The following is a 16,094-nucleotide window of genomic DNA, read 5'->3' as shown; positions in this document are numbered from 1 at the left end:
CTGATAGGGGAGGTCCTCTTCCCCTTCCCTCTGATCCTAGTTTATCAGTTCTCATCAGGACTGGCTGCATTATCTTCTTCTGTGGCCTGGCAAGGCTTCACCCTCCTCAGGAAGAGGTGACCAAAGAGCAGGCCACTGAGTTCATGTCAGAGACAGTCCCGGTTCCCATTACTAGGGAACCTACTTGAAGGCTGAGGTGCCACTGGCTACATCTGTGCAGGGGTTCTAGGTTATCTCCATAAATGGTCTTTGGTTGGAGAATCAGTCTCAGAAAAGACCCCTTCTGCCCAGATTTTTTTTCTCTCCTTGTAGAGCTCCTGTCCCCTCCAGATCTTCTATCTCTCCCTTCTTTCATAATAGTCCCTGCATTCTGCTTACCATTTGGCTATGAGTCTCAGCCTCTGCTTTGATACACTGCAGGGTAGAGTCTTGTCAGAGGCCTTCTGTGGTAGGCTTTTGTTGTGTTCCCTGTTTTCTTCCTCTTCTGATGTCCATCCCATTTGCCTTACTGAATGAGGATTGAGCATCTTACCCAGGGTCCTCCTTCTTGCTTAGCTTCTTTACATGGACAGATTTTAATATGTGTATCTTATATTATATGTCTAATATCCATGTTGAGTATATACCATGTGTGTCTTTCTGCTTCTGGGATACCTCACTCAGAATGATCTTTTGTAGTTCCTACCATTTGCCTGCAAATTTCATGATTTCCTTGTTTTTAATTGCTAAGCAGTATTCAATTGTGTAAAATGTACCACAATTTCTGTATCCATTCCTCAACTGAGGGACATTTGGGTTCTTTCCAGCTTCTGGCTATTACAAATAAAGCTGCTGTGAACATGGTTGAGCAGGTGTCCCTGTTATATACTTGAGTATCTTTTGCATATAAACCTAGGAGTGGTATAGCTGGATCTTGATGTAGCACTATTCCTAATTGAGAAAATGCCAGATTGATTTCCAAAGTGGTTGTACAAGTTAACATTCCTACCAGCAATGGAGAGAGGGTTCTCCTTTCTCCACGTCCTCTCTAGCATGTGTTGTCACTTGAGATTTTGATCTTAGCCGTTTTGATGGGTATAAGGTGAAATCTCAGGGTTGTTTTGATTTGCATTTCCCTGATAGCTATGGATGTTGAACATTTCTTTAAGTGTTTCTCTGCCATTCAGTATTCCTCTATTGAGAATTCTCTGTTTAGCTCTGTACCCCATTTTTAATTGGATTACTTGATTTGTTGCTGTTTAACTTCTTGAGTTCTTTATATATTTTGGATATTAGCTCTTTGTCAGATATAGAATTGGTGAAGATCCTTTCCCAATATGTACACTGTTGTTTTGTTCTTAAAGCAGGGTCCTTTGCTTTACAGAAGCTTTTCAGTTTCATGTAGACTCACTTTTCTAATCTGCTCAGTGTTAAGTGGAAGAAGAAGTAACACTTGGACTCAAGGGGGACTACCTCAGAGTCTGAGCACTTAACAATGATATGGAACGTTTTGGCTGAAATAAAATAAGGTGTTGTCCACTGAACCTTGGACTGATTATTTGAGTCTGCAGTTGAGACCGAGCAGGTGAGACTGAGGTACCCATGGGATGCATGGTCCTTGGTTGGTACATCAGTCTCTGCAGGACCCCCTGGGTTTTTTAGCTTTGTTGGTCTCCTTGTGGTGCTACTGTCCCCTCAGTGTCCTTTTATCCTCCCACCCCCACTTCTTAAGACTCCCTTTGTTCTGCCCAAAGTTTGGCTGTGAGTCTCAGCATCTTCTTCGATCCCCTGTTGGGGGTCAGTCTCCATGTAGGTTTCCGAGTAAGGGGAGCAGAGGCTGCCTCTGTCATGAACTTGGTTGACTGCTCTTTGATCACTTGCCCCTGGTGATACAGCCTTACCAGGCCACTGAGGAAGAGAATCCAGGAAGTCCTTATGAGACTTGACAAGCTATGGGCAGTTGGCAAAGGAGGAGAACTACTCCTTTCAGTGGACTAGGGGAAGGAGGAGGGATGATGGGATTAGGAGGAGTTGAGGGAGTGGCCTACAATTGGGATATAAAATGACTAAATTGTAAAAAAGAAAATAATAATAATGAAATTGAAAGTTTTGACCTGCTTAACATTTGACTATCTAAAGGTAAGAAAGAAATAGGAGTTAAAGATGAGAACACATTTGGAGTCTTTACCCTACCTCACCACCATGAGGAAACAGGCAGACGGGGAGACAATATGGCTGCCAAAGTATGCAGTCTCTCTGGAGGATGTGTATCAGAATGTCACTATTTCTTCACTGCTGACTGCTAGCCATCAGTCATTTTTCTGCTGTAGGAAGACAAAGCAGTAATAAGCAAATAATGGAAGTATATACTCCCAGAAATGAAACAGCCCTTGTTGAATGCAGTGTGGTTTAGGAAAAGTAAATCCTAATTACACAAAGGAGAGATTACAAACCAGTGGGAAAAAACAGAAGGTGTAACTTTTACTCTTAAATGTTCCCTACTCCCATGCTCTCCAGTCTTGTTTTTCCTTCCCATCAGATAATGTTCTACTTTGACAAATTAGTGAAATAAGCCGAGAAAGTGTTGCATTTATGTAGGCTTGAATCCCCGTTATTGGCAGCTCGCCCTGCCAGTCACAGTAATGCTTATCCATTAGCCCTTTCCCACAGCGTGCTGAATGGAACGAAAGCTATTTTGTTTGTAGCTTTTATTTCTTGAAAAGTTGCCCACCAGATTTCAAATTTAATGCCAGCCACAAAGATGTGTGCTTTTAAATATCCATGACTTCTACCAGATAAATAACTGGAGCATCTCACCCGAGGAAATCTGGCCCCATGTACTTGGACACAAGTTGCCACATGTCTGAGTCCAGAATCACTGTAACATTTGCTGTCTTGAACTTGCATTCCTGCTCATAGGAAGGGAGCAGTCTCACTTGAACAGTGATTGGAGCTGAGGCTATTCCAGAGCAGTTTGCAAAGCATTGAGGGATTAAATGCTCTGCCTTTGATGTATAGCCTTGTTCACTCTGCCTTGGTAAATCTTGGTGGGATTCAGAGAGAAGCTAATCACAAGTGAAAATATCCAAAATGATTCCCTGCAGAGTACTTATATTTGTGTAGAAAAGAATATGAAATTTTAAGGATTTAAAAGTAAATGCAAACATATAGAAATCACCCGTTCCTTTTCTTCTGTGCATAGAAAGTGGCTTGACTAATTCTTTTTCTCCTGCCTTGTTGATGGTGTGTAAAGGGATACTTCTGACTCTGATATATCCCGTAACTTGTGCATGCTGTTCTCAACTTGAGCACTGTTACACAGGGCAGTGCTTTAACTGTGAAGAGTAAAGAAGAATTAGAAGGTGTGCCTGTCATCTCAGGCCTCCATAACAAACACATACCCAGTCTGATAGAAATGCTACATTTATTTGTTCCCACAGGGGCCGAAGCCTGAGAACAAGGTTTGTTGGCAGGTTCTTTTCTGATACTAGCTCTTTCTGCCTTACAGCAACTTTTTATTATATTTTGAAATAGTAAAGAAAGAAGAATGAAAGAGTTTTTATCTCTCTTCTAAGAACACTACTCTATAGGATTAGATCTCATTCTTGTGACCTAATTTAACATTAATTACCTCTTCAAGACCTTGTTTCCAAATACAACCACTGAAACAGAGGGCTTCATATAGTCTGTGGCAGACTCCCCCCATTGAAAACAAGGAGAACTTGAGCATTTATATTGGCTAACTTTTATGATGAAAGTCTGAGTTATCATTTATCTTTCTTGCTGTTGCTTTCTGTTCTATCCTGGATCCTCTGTTATAGCTAATCTTAAAGTACACTGGACATTTTCCCATCCTTAGCTTCAATGTAAAAGTGCTCTCGAGTATGTGGATGCTTTGAAAAACACATTCTTCAGGGTTTTCTTATCATCCACTTTAGTTTTTGCCAGAAATTCATTGTATCTAAGTAGATTTTCAGAAAAATGCAGTCCTTTTTTTTTTTTTTTTCCTTTTTAGTGTTTTTTTTTTTTTCTTCTGAATTCATTATACTAGGAGGAGGCCAGATATTTACCTTCTCATTTGTCCTGATATGGATTCTCTAAAGAAATGTCTAGCACTTAATGGGTGGTGACATGGCTTTGAATTTTCAGGTTGAACATCTGAAGAAAACTCAGCTTTATAGCCAAACCAGAAATACTTTAAAATGTTTTTCTTTTTATATAATATTATAAGATAGGCTTTAAGTTGTATAAAATACATGCCCTGCCAAACAAACCCTGAAATAGACTGGGCTCTTCTGCTCGACTTTCTGTTAAAGGTCTTGTATTTTCGCTTCTGGGTTCATATTACAACTAATTATAACTGTACCATGACTTTCTTGTGTTTGAACTAAAAGTACAGTTTTCATATTCAAAAATATAACTACTTCATTTTATAGAACTTGATGTCTTGGTTTTAATATATCTTGGTTGAATAAGTGAAAAAAGCACATAGCCTCTCAGACTATAAGTATCATAGTTATTTAAGAAAATTATTATCTTGGACTTTTGGGGCTGCTATAACAAAATATCCATATATTGAGTGGTTTACAAGTCATAAACACTTGTTCTTACAGTTCTGGAAGCTGAGCCAATTTTCTGATTCATAAATGTGTTTTTTTTGTGTCTTCATGTGGGAAAAGCGGACAAAGAACATCGTTGGACTTTTGTGTGGGTACTAATACCATTCATGAACAAAAGGCCTCCATTGACTCCTTCAGATATTATCACAGCCCCTGTCACTGTTTCCAGTTGTAAGCATACATCATGTTTGTGCTTACGAAATAGTGCCTTCCTTCTCAAAACCATCAGAAAAGTCCTTTATTGTAATTTTACACCACTGCATCCTAATAGCCTTCGCCGTACTTCCTGGCTAGCAAGACTTCACTGCATCTACAATCTGCTTCTCCGAGTTCAGAGACTTGCGGTTTGTTTGTTTGTTTGTTTTGAGAATTTTGTTCTCTTTTTGCTTTTTGAGACAAGGTGTCTCTGTGTAGTCCTAGCTGTCCTCAAACTCATTCTGTAGACCAACTTGGCTTCGAACTTAGAGGTCCTGCCTCGGCCTCCCAAGTGCTGGGGCCAAAGGTGTGCGGCCCCACTGCCCAGCTCAAAGACTTGTTCTTAGTGTGAGTGTACAGTAAGAAATATCAAGAGCATTACACCCACACATAGTATAGAATGGAAGCATGCCAAAAGGGAAGAGTTTAATACTGAATTTTTCATATTTCTAAATTTCCTCAACTTCACATACTCTTCTTAAGCTGTGTCAGGAAGAGTGGTTGCATTTGTACATGCTGGAGTTGGGAGTGGCTATTTAACTTGAAGAACTGTGATATTTCTACTTAGGACACATTTGAAAGTCCCTTAGTCTGTCACACAGGTCCCTCCCTTATGTGCCCCTCCACCCCAGTACTCAATCTTAGTTACCAAAAATATATGACAGAAACAATTTAAGGGTAAAAAGATTTATTTTGCTATATAGTTTCTGAGATTTCTGGCCATCAGTCAGAGCACAGTTTGAGGGGGTCTGTTCATGTCAGTGGGAATAGGAGGTAGCTCATTATTCATATGGCATGGATCAGGAAGCAGAGAGCTAGACAGGGACCAGGGGTGAGTATAGCTTTCAAAGGCTCCCTCTAGTAACCTACTTTCACAGCCAGGTCCAGGTCCTAAGGCTCTAATAGTCTTCACAGCCATGCCACAGAGACCACCAAGTATTTAAAACATGAGCCCCTGCAGACATACGTATCTAAGTTTTGATACTGACAGCTAACAGTCCAGCAGTTGCTGCCCATGCTATAATACTAAATGTACTTTTGAAGTCCTACTTCAAAATTCCCTATATTCTAAACAGCCTCCACTCCTTAAAGTTACAAAGTTCTGAAACAGGACGTCTTAGCTATCCATCAGCTACAGCTCTGTAAGGGGTCTAAGTTCAGCCCATGCATTGGTTCTTGGTTGGGTGCTTTAGTCTCCACAAGCCTCTCTGGGCTCTGGTTGGTTGGCTCTGTTGGTCTTCTTGTGGAGTTCCTGTCCCCTCCAAAAACTATCTTTCTTCCCGCTTTTCCACAATACTCTCTATGCTTTGCCTAATGTTTGGCTGTGAATCTCAGCATCTATTTTTATCTGCTGATGGGTGGAGCCTTTCAGAGGACAGATATGCTAGACTTCTGTCTGCAAGCATAGCAGAGTATCATTAATAGTGTCAGGGGTTGGCTCTTTCCCATGGAGTGGGTCTCAGGTTGGGCCATGCATTGGTTGGACATTCCCTCACTCTCTGCTCTGTCTTTATCCCTGCACATCTTATAGGCAGGGTAAATTTTGGGTCAAAGTTTCTATGGGTGGGTTGGTGTTTCCCTCTCTCCACTAGGAGTCCTGACTAGTGGACTCCATGACCCATGCTACTAGGAGGGTAACACCTTTGATTATCTTTCCTGTTGTCCCAGTGAAAAGTGTGCTGCTTCAGTTTAGTGATTTTAATCTTACTAACATCTCCATTGTCTACAGCATTAACTCAGGTCGTGTGCCCCTTTTTTTTTTTTTTGCCAAACTACATGGTTTAAAAACCCTCCATTCTTTGCTCTTGATTCTCATTATAAACCTAGCTAAAAGTAATGAAAAATAACTATTTCTTTTTTTTAATAAAACCTATGTGTATGTGTGTGTCCATGTGTTGGTATCAACATATGTGAATGCAGATGCCCACCAAGTCCAGAAGAGGAAATTAGATTCTATGGAGCTAGAGTTAGAAGCAGTTGTGAGCTGCCCAGAATAGGTGCTAAGAAAGGAACTCTAGACCTCTGCAAAAGTGATATATCATCTTGGCCACTGAGCCATCTCTCCAGCATATGTAGTAGCCTTTTCAGAGCCTGAATCCAGTGCTGTCTAGAAACTTTCTCTGACAAACTATGATGAATTAGGCCTCACTCAACATTTCAGGAGATAGGCAGAGTATAGCTAAATTCTTTGTCAGAACATTACATAAATGGTCCCTGGCTTAATTGTTTCTAATCTTTGTTCCCATCTGAAGCTTCATATGCAGTCTTTACTATCAGTATTTCTATCAGCATTCTGGCCTTCAGAATCCCCACTGGAATCACCCATTAGGCTCTACTTAGAGGCTTTGAAGACTCCTTTAATCTATATCTCCAACCTCTTCCATTTTCCCACAAGCCTTTTCCAAAAGCCTAAGAACTACATGATGGGCTTACTTTACTGCAGCTGTGGCCCCGCAGGTGGTAATGATTTTCCCTATTCCTTTCACATGACTGTGACCATAGTACCAGACAGATGATTAAACAGAGGAAAGGCTTCTTTTACGCTTACTGTCTCAGAGAACTTTCAGCCTGTCAAAGCTGGGAGACATGTGGCTGCAGCATCGGAACATCGAGGCAGCCGCTGTTCAGATGGCACAGCTAGATCAGAGCAGAACCGTGGCCAACTGTGATGTTCAGAGTGCTGCCCTACTGAGGGAGCTGCTTCCAGCCAGATGCTCCACAACCTTCCATGGGATAGTCCAAACATGAGCGAACAGAGGACATTCAAATTCAAACCATAGGCAGAAATGGTGCCCTGGTGTCATTTATGGCAAAGCAGCCACTCTTTCCCCAGCTGCTGAGTCACCTCAGTTGTTTAGAATGATGCCAGATGTATAACATTTTGGAAATTGAGGCTGGAGAGATGGCTCAGCTAAGAGTGTGTATTGCTTTCATAGAGGACCCAAGTTTGGTTCCTAGCACCCACATCAGGTGGCTTACAACTGCTTATAACTCCAGCACCAGCACCAGGAAATCTTACACCCTCTTCTGGCCTCTGCAGGCATGATACTCCCTCGCACATGTTTCCACCCTCACTCACATACATGCACACACACATAAATATTTTTAAAAAATAAAAATGTAATTATTTTTAAATTCTAAAAGTCATTTATATAAAACTTGGGCATTGTTGGATTTTGGATTTAATAACTTTTGTTTCTATAAATATGTATCTTGAGTATTAAGTGTTATCATCGTGTCTTTGTTGTGGTCTGTGGCTTAGCTTTCTCCCTGAATGCAGCTTTCTGTACTGCACAACAACCTCAAGGCTTGTCAGTTATACCTGTATGTATCCGTACCCTCCCTCCTTTTAGGGGAAGCTAAAGGCATTTTTGTTTCTTGAACCAGCTTGTCTATGTGGCTTTAATAATCAGCTACCAATGTGTCAGGCTGTCTAAGAACAAAGGTAAAAGATTGGCCTACTTCTTTTCCTGAACTACAGAGTCATGTTTATACTCTTGTTAGCACAAAGCATGGTGTTTAAGAGCTTAGCTCCAGAAGCAGGCTCCCTGAATTCACATTCCTGTGCTTCTTCTCTGTCCCTGTGTTCTCTGTACAATTCATTTTCTGCTGCACATCAAAATTATCTATGGTAAATCAAGTTGCTTAAACCTCTAGCCTGAAACTGCCCAGGATTTTCCAAAAGAGAAAATTCAGACTCAGCATTCAAATTCAGACTCTTGTTAGCACAAAGCATGGTGTTTAAGAGCTTAGCTCCAGAAGCAGGCTCCCTGAATTCACATTCCTGTGCTTCTTCTCTGTCCCTGTGTTCTCTGTACAATTCATTTTCTGCTGCACATCAAAATTATCTATGGTAAATCAAGTTGCTTAAACCTCTAGCCTGAAACTGCCCAGGATTTTCCAAAAGAGAAAATTCAGACTCAGCATAAGCTCTTCTGTACTTGTCTCTTCCTTCTCCATGCTGCCCAGCTCACCCCTCCAGCTGTCCTGACCTTCTGTTCATAGGACATGCAAGGCTAGCGTCCTTTGCTTTGGATTCCCTACTTCTGATCTTTATGTAGCTGCCTCTATCATCAGTGTCACTTTTCCTGATCATATTGTTGAAATCAGCTCCTGCCTTCAATGCTTCCTGTTTCCTTACCATTTCTTGTCACAAGGCCAGAATAAGAAAATCGACAGGGAAATACTTGAATATGGTGATGATGAACATGGGTTTTAGTGCTAGACTCTCTGGGACTGAACACTAACTGTTCTTACAACCTCTGGGGTTTTCTCCATCTTGCTTTGGGCTTCTTTGAAGTGGGGCCAGCAAAGCTTACCTACCATAAAGGTTACACTCAGGGTTAAGCAAAGTGAACTTCTAAATGCACTCATAACAGAGTCCATAGTTAACACTCAGCCATTCCTACAGTATGCTCATTAGGGTCTTTTCACTCTTGCAAGTTACTGTTTGTTTAGTTGCTTATCTCTTTGTTTTCTGTCTCTTTCATTCTGAATTCAAAAGAGTAAGAATTTTGAAGCCTGTCTTTTTCACTGTCTCATTCCTGGAAAGTACCTGATAAGTATTGGTTAAATTAACAAATTAACAAGTAGATAACACTGGACACATCATTTAGCTTATTGATACTCTCAATTTAAATAAATATTAATTATTAAATATATTAAAGGAATTAGTCTATACCTTCATGTGTCTTAGGTAATGTTCTATTGCTGTAGACAGTATGACCAAGGTAGGTTATAAAAGAAAGCATTTAATTGGGGGCTTACTTGCAAGATTCAGGGATTTATTTCTTGGCCTTCTTGGTGATGAGTGTGGCAATAGGTAGGCATGGCAATGGAGCATTAGCTCAGAGCTCACATCCTGGTCTACAGACAGGAAGCACAGGCAGAGAAGGACCAGGGCAGGCGTGGGCTTATGAAACCTCAAAGCCTATCAATGACATACTTCCTCCAACAAGGCCACACCTCCTAACCCTTCTCAAATAATTCCACCAATTGGGAACAAAACCTTCAAATATATGAACCTATGAAGGAAATTCTCATTCAAACCACCACAACGTAACAAAGAAGAGGGATAGATTTTTCTTTTTGTATTTGTCTAATAATTATACCCAGTACACTCCATCATGTACAGAAAACTATTTTTTTTTCTCTTGGTTTGTTTGTGTTCTCAGTGACTTTATTACTCATTGAGTGGCTGGTTTTTTACTATTTCTCCTCATTCCACACCTGGCTGCTCAGTTGTTCTTTTGAACATACTTCTTGTAACTGCATCTGTAAACTATCAAATCATTCCCATAAATTCTTATTTAACCTCACTACTTGCTTTTTCCCCCCTTGAGTGTCTCCTGAACCTTAAGTATCCACTTTATTATTGCCTGAAATCTAGACTACATCTGATCAAGTTGTTCCATTTGATGACATTTTGTGGCTCCCAGTCACCTTTATAGTAAAGCTCAAATTTCTTACTCCAGTCTGAAAGGTCTTGATGGCTTGACCTTTCAGTATTCTTGATTTCTTCTTTTTTCTTGTTTCCCCCTTTTTTCTTGATTTCTTCCTTGTTTTCTGCTGTAGTCATGTGGGGTTTCTCCCTGGGCTCACTTGTATGACTTGGCTTACACTTTTCCTTATCTTAGTCTTTCCCAGCAGTTGATTTTTGGTATTATTATTCTTTGTTATTATTGTTACTACTACAAGATAGTGGCTCCCCGTTGTTTGAAATCTAGCCCAGTGTCACTATCTTTGAAGACCTCTGCAGTTTCCCTAGGTAGAGGAGCGCCTTCCTTTTATTCTTAAGAGTATTCTGTTAGTCATTACTTTGGTAATTATGCTGTATACTGATCAGCATCATGACTGTCATCCAGGGGCATTTGGATATATTTCCAAATGCATAGGTATATATATTTATACTATATAAATATGCATCTGTATATGCATGCATGACTTCCTTTTTGGGACCCAAAAGAAATAAACTGTCCTTACACCTAACTTCACCACCACTTAGGGTAAACAAACCAGGGTGCTAAGATTTTTTTTTAATTTTAGTTTATTTACTTTATATCCCAAGAGTGCCCCCTCCCTCCTCTCCTCCCAGTCTTCCCTCTTCTCTTTTTTTCCCTTCTTCCCTAAAAAGAAGAGCCCCCTCCCCATATCAACCTTCCCCAGCACATCAAGTCACATTAGGACTGATCGTATCCTCATCCCCTGAGGCCAGGCAAGGCAGCCCTGCCAGGGGGAAAAGATCCAAAAGCAGGTAATAGAGTCCATATGAGAAATAGCACCCCCCTACTTACCAGGTGCCCCAGATGAAGACCAAGCCTCCCACCAGCCACATATGTGCAGGGAGCCTAGGTCCAGACCATGCATCCTTCTGAGTTGACGTCTCTGTCTCTGAAAGCCCCTATGCAACTGGGTTAGTTGTCTCTGTTGGTCTTCATGTAAGATTCCTGTCCTGTCCAGGTCCTTCCATCTTTCCCCTAACACTTTCACAGAACCCCAGGAGCTCTGCCTCATGCTTGGCTGCAAGTCCCAGCATCTGTCTCAAACAGCTTCTGGCTGGAATGGCAAGATGGTCAAGTTAGGCTCCTGTCTGCGAACATAGCAGAGCATCATTAATGGTGTCAGGGGCTAGTTTTCTATTGTAGGGTGGGTCTAAGGTTGGGCCAGTTATTGGTTGGACATTCCCTCATACTATAATCCACATACTCAAAGAAGCTAAGTAAGTAACAAGTAGGACCCAAGGGAGGGTGCCAGAATGTCACTCAGAAGGGAAAATAGAATAGATAGCAGAAGTAGATGAAGAGAGGGAACTGGGCAGGAGATGGAATGGGGAGGGATAAAAGAGTGGGGATCAGATATGGGGAGAATGGGGGTGGGAGGTGAGAGGGCTGGAAACAAGAAGGGAAACTGAGGTGGGACATCTCTTTGTCAAGCTGGAGGCTTGCAACAGGGTAGGCTCCTGAGAGGACATGGGTGTGACTCTAGCTGAGACTCCTAACGGGGGGACATGAAGACTGAGATGACCACCTCCTAGTCAGGCAGGACTAGTGGAAGGAGGGGAACAAAAACCCACCAACAAAACCTGTGATCCAAAAAGCACCCTGCCTACAAGGAGTGCAGGGATAATGAGGGAACAAAGATGGAGTGCTAAGATTTTTCAGTTGCTTTATGTACTTAGAGTGTATAAGAGCCTTAAGAGAACAGGACATCAGAGATTAGCATTTTCTCCGATTGACAAAAACAGGAAATTTTCTGAAGCTTTCTTCTCTAAGGTATGTCAGATATTGGAAGTTAGAGAAGGGAACAGGAGGTGTGTTAGAGTTTATTTTTCTCCCGTCCTGGGTTTCTTGTCTCTCCATGCACTGGATTTCTTTTCTCAGTGCTGGCTCTAAGCAGTGGCTTAGATGTAGTTCATGAGTCTGCTGTTCCTGAGGACCCATATGCTAATAGCCTGAGCTTTCTTATCAGCACTGCTGGTCTGGTCTGATGTGGCTGGCTGGGGCTCTCCTCTCTTGTGCTCTGACAAACACAGGGAATCCTGGTATTTGACCCAGCCTGATCTGGTGACTGATTCTGCTCTGCCCTTTGGTTTTCCCAGAAGGGGAACTTGGAGAGTGTCCAGGGAAGCCTGATAATACCCTGGGGCCAGACGGTAACAGCCACTTTTGCTCAAGCCCCTGGGCTGGGTGCCTGAGGGCCCTTCTCTGGATAACAGCTAATTGATGATAGACGGTTATTGCAGTTGTCTGTCAGCTTGTCTTTATTGTAGTGATAGGATAGTTTAGTTGCTTGTAATGCATGTTGATAACGAAGCCCTATGGTTGTCAGATTATGAATGAGTATTTGAGAACAGCAACAATGGCTTCTGATTACCTTATAGTCCTTCCTCAGTAGTCCCCTGAGCACACATTAGACCTCGATAACTCATCTGAGTAATAATTACAGAGTAGGGAGATCACAGTTCATTATTTTGACTGTTCCTTTTGGAGAGAGAGAAGGGACAGAGGAAGAATGAGAGGGTTGAACAAAAGTGGAAAATAAATATACAGATATTTGTCTCATAAGTTTCAAGAATGATTTATAACTCATCAGTAGTGTTTTCTATTGTTGGCATTTTGTTATGATTACTATGCTTTAGAAATATGCCTGTTTTTACTTTTAGAAATGTAAAAGGATATAAGCTAGTATTTTTCCCATTGATGATTAAGATTATCATCAATAACCATAAAGACTTCAAGATTAGTCCTTTAGTAAATTTTCCAAAAAATGGGATTCATCTCATATTAAAATGAATCTATCACTGATATCATAGAGAGAATAGAGCTTGCTGGGGGAGGGGTGGGTTTGGAAAAGGTGATTCACTATAGTTTTCAAGCAAAGGACTAGAGACCAAGTCTCTGTTATCAGTGATACAGGGAAGAAAAAAAAAGCTGGCAAAAAACAGTGTGTATTTCTCCTTGTGACCCTGTGTGGGCTCAAGTCTTCTTAGAGACCTTCCTCCAAAGGGATTAATGTGTCCCCTTCACATATGTTGCCCAACACAACAGTCATTTCTATTAAGAACTTCAGGTTCCAGCACAGGAATCGCTAACTACAAGTGCATGGTTAGTTTAACAAACACTAAAGAACTTCTTTTAAAATTATGTTGCTTCTGCATTTTTAAACCCTGTTCTCAATCTGAAAGCCTGCCAAGAGTTCTACCTTGCTTTTGTTTTGAGACAGCCTCCCTGTGTGTCTCCCTGTTGGCTTCAAGCCTGGAGTCCTCCTGGGTTAGCTCCTGTGCAGCTGGTGTTACAGGCAGTGCCACCATGCCAGCTTCCGCCTTGCTTTTGATATATTACTTAGGAAAAATGGAAGGAAGAGGCATTAACCCAATTCCCATCTTTCTAATTCCCATCAATAACCATCCAGTGAATCATGGTGCTGCTCTTAGCACCATCATCAGTGCTAATAGCAGTCACTGGATTCATTAAATATTTGTTCTAATTACTGTTGCTAAGTTATACACAGAAGTGTACTTTCCTTCTTCGTGTTCAGTCTTTGATGTGCTGAAGAACAGATGTTGCTTATCTTCAGTTGTAGAGGATGTGCTTCCGGTTCCCCTCAATACACTTCACTACACAACGTTTTTACAGAAATAAGGTGTGATGAAGATTGTCATGAGCAGTACTTTTTTGATTGGAAATTTTCTACAAATCTATGTACCTAAGTGCTTAATTTAAATTTTTTTTTTTTTTTTTTTTTGAGGAAGCGTTTTTAGGAATGTGTGTCGGCAATGTGTAGCCATCTGGGAATGGGAATGTGGCTTAGTGGTATAGAGTCTGGCTATCATGTAGGAGACCTCAGTTTCTAAGCCTATGACTGAGATTGGGCTTACAATCAATTCAAAACATACATAGTGTTGAAATAGACGTGGAAAATGTACAATCAAGCCATAGAAGCAGGTGAGAAAAGAATCATGCTGAGGCATTTGAGTCTTCTTTCCTACCCCCAATTATAATTCTGAATTTCTTCAGCTCTGATATTCCCTTTCCTCTTTACCTGAAATGCCCTCAGTTTTGGACCCTCTGTGTGCATATATTAGACAAGTCCCCAGGCTAATCTTTCCTGTGCTTCCCATACCCATCAGACTAAGATTCCTGACAGGTTCATACTACAGGCTACTCACTTATGTTATATTCAATCGAAATTTGTAATGTTATGGAATTTTCTAATTGGTAGATTGTGTATACTGAAGTATTGAATATACTATAGAAAAAGAAAGAAATACAACAAAGAAAATACTTAGGCCAGCATGCCTATAACTCCAGTATTTGAAAGGCTGAAAGAGGTTGGGGAACCTTGAGTTGAAGGATAGCCTCACCAATATAAGGAGCCCCTGTCTCAAAGAAACAAAACAAACCCTGCATTATTCCTACATAGACAGCAACTCTGATAAATACACTCTGAGAATAGATTATTCCTTTCTTCTTAAAATAACTTTATTATGTGTATGGATTTTTTGCTTGCATTTATATCTGTGTACCTCATGCATGCGGTGCCCTCAGAGGCCAGAAGTGGGAGTAGGATCCTCTAGGGCTAGAATTACAGGTGGTTGTGAGCCAGCAAATGTGAGTATTGGGAACCAAACTCTAGTCCTCTGAAAGAGCAGCAAGTGCTCACAGCTTCTGACCCATCTCTTCAGTGCCTAGATCAGACTTTGTAAAAGTAATTGTAGTTGTTCTTAAATACACATTTTTGAGACATGTATCATCTATTATATTAATTTTGGTAGTCTTTATTCTGCATAGTGGTTCACAAAATGAGTAGGTAAGCTGTCTTAATCACTTGGGAAAATTTGCAATTGTCCTATGGACTTTAATATTTTGTCAAAATATTATGTCTTATTATCAGCGTAAATGTATATGGACATGAAAATGGTAAAAGTAATATTTAGTACATTAATACTGATATAGCACAGTGTAGACACTTGCAACTTTGAGACATTAAAGTATTACTTCTTTGTTAAAAACACAAGTCATGCAGAACTATGCTTGTCTTCTCTTTATGTATGTGAGTGTGCTTAGTACTTTGTTAACTTGACACAAACTAGGATTATCTGGAAAGAGGAAAACTCAGCTGAAGAAATACTTCTATGCGATTTGCCTTTTAGCAGTCTGTGAGGCATTTTCTAGGTTAATGACTGCTGTGAAAGGACCCAACCCACTACAGGCAGAGCTACCTCTGGGTAGTTGGTTCTAGGTTGTATAAGAAAGCAACCAAACCTTCAGCAGAGTACAGAGAATCATATGAAAGAAGGGGGAGTTAATATGACCTGGAGAGGACAGGAGCTCCACAAGGACCAAATATATCTGTGCACAGGGGTCTTATATGAGACTGTTTCTCCAACTAAGGACCATGTATGGATATAACCTAGAACCTCTGCTCAGACGTAGCCCATGGTAACTCAGTATACAAGTGGGTACCCTAGTAAGGGGAACAGGGACTATTTCTGACATGAACTCAATGGCTGGCTCTTTGACCTCCCCACCCGCCAAGGGAGGAGCAGCCCTGCTAGGCCACAGAGAAGGACTTTGCAGCCAGTCCTGAAGATACCTGATAAAACAGGGTCAGATGAAAGGGAAGGAGGTCCGCCCCTATCAGTGGACTTGGAAAGGGGCAGGGAGGAGATGATGGAGGGAAGGTGGGATTGGGAGGGAATGAGGGAGCGGGATACAGCTGGAATACAAAAGTTAATAAAACGTAACTAATAATAAATAAATAAATAAATAAATAAATAAATAAATAAATAAATAAATAAAT

General features: G+C 40.9%; 1 protein-coding gene across 1 annotated transcript in view; it reads left to right on the top strand.

Moving 5' to 3' along the window:
• Positions 1-16,094, top strand: part of Obi1 (ORC ubiquitin ligase 1) — a 49,994-nt gene that overhangs the window by 23,345 nt on the left and 10,555 nt on the right. The gene's annotated exons all lie outside the window — the stretch shown is intronic.

Source organism: Psammomys obesus, unplaced genomic scaffold (assembly GCF_907164565.1).
Source record: "Psammomys obesus unplaced genomic scaffold, mPsaObe1.curated_primary_1811, whole genome shotgun sequence".
NCBI lineage: Eukaryota > Metazoa > Chordata > Mammalia > Rodentia > Muridae > Psammomys > Psammomys obesus.
Note: the sequence above shows the minus strand (reverse complement) of the source record. Positions and strands in the feature narration are given on the sequence as shown.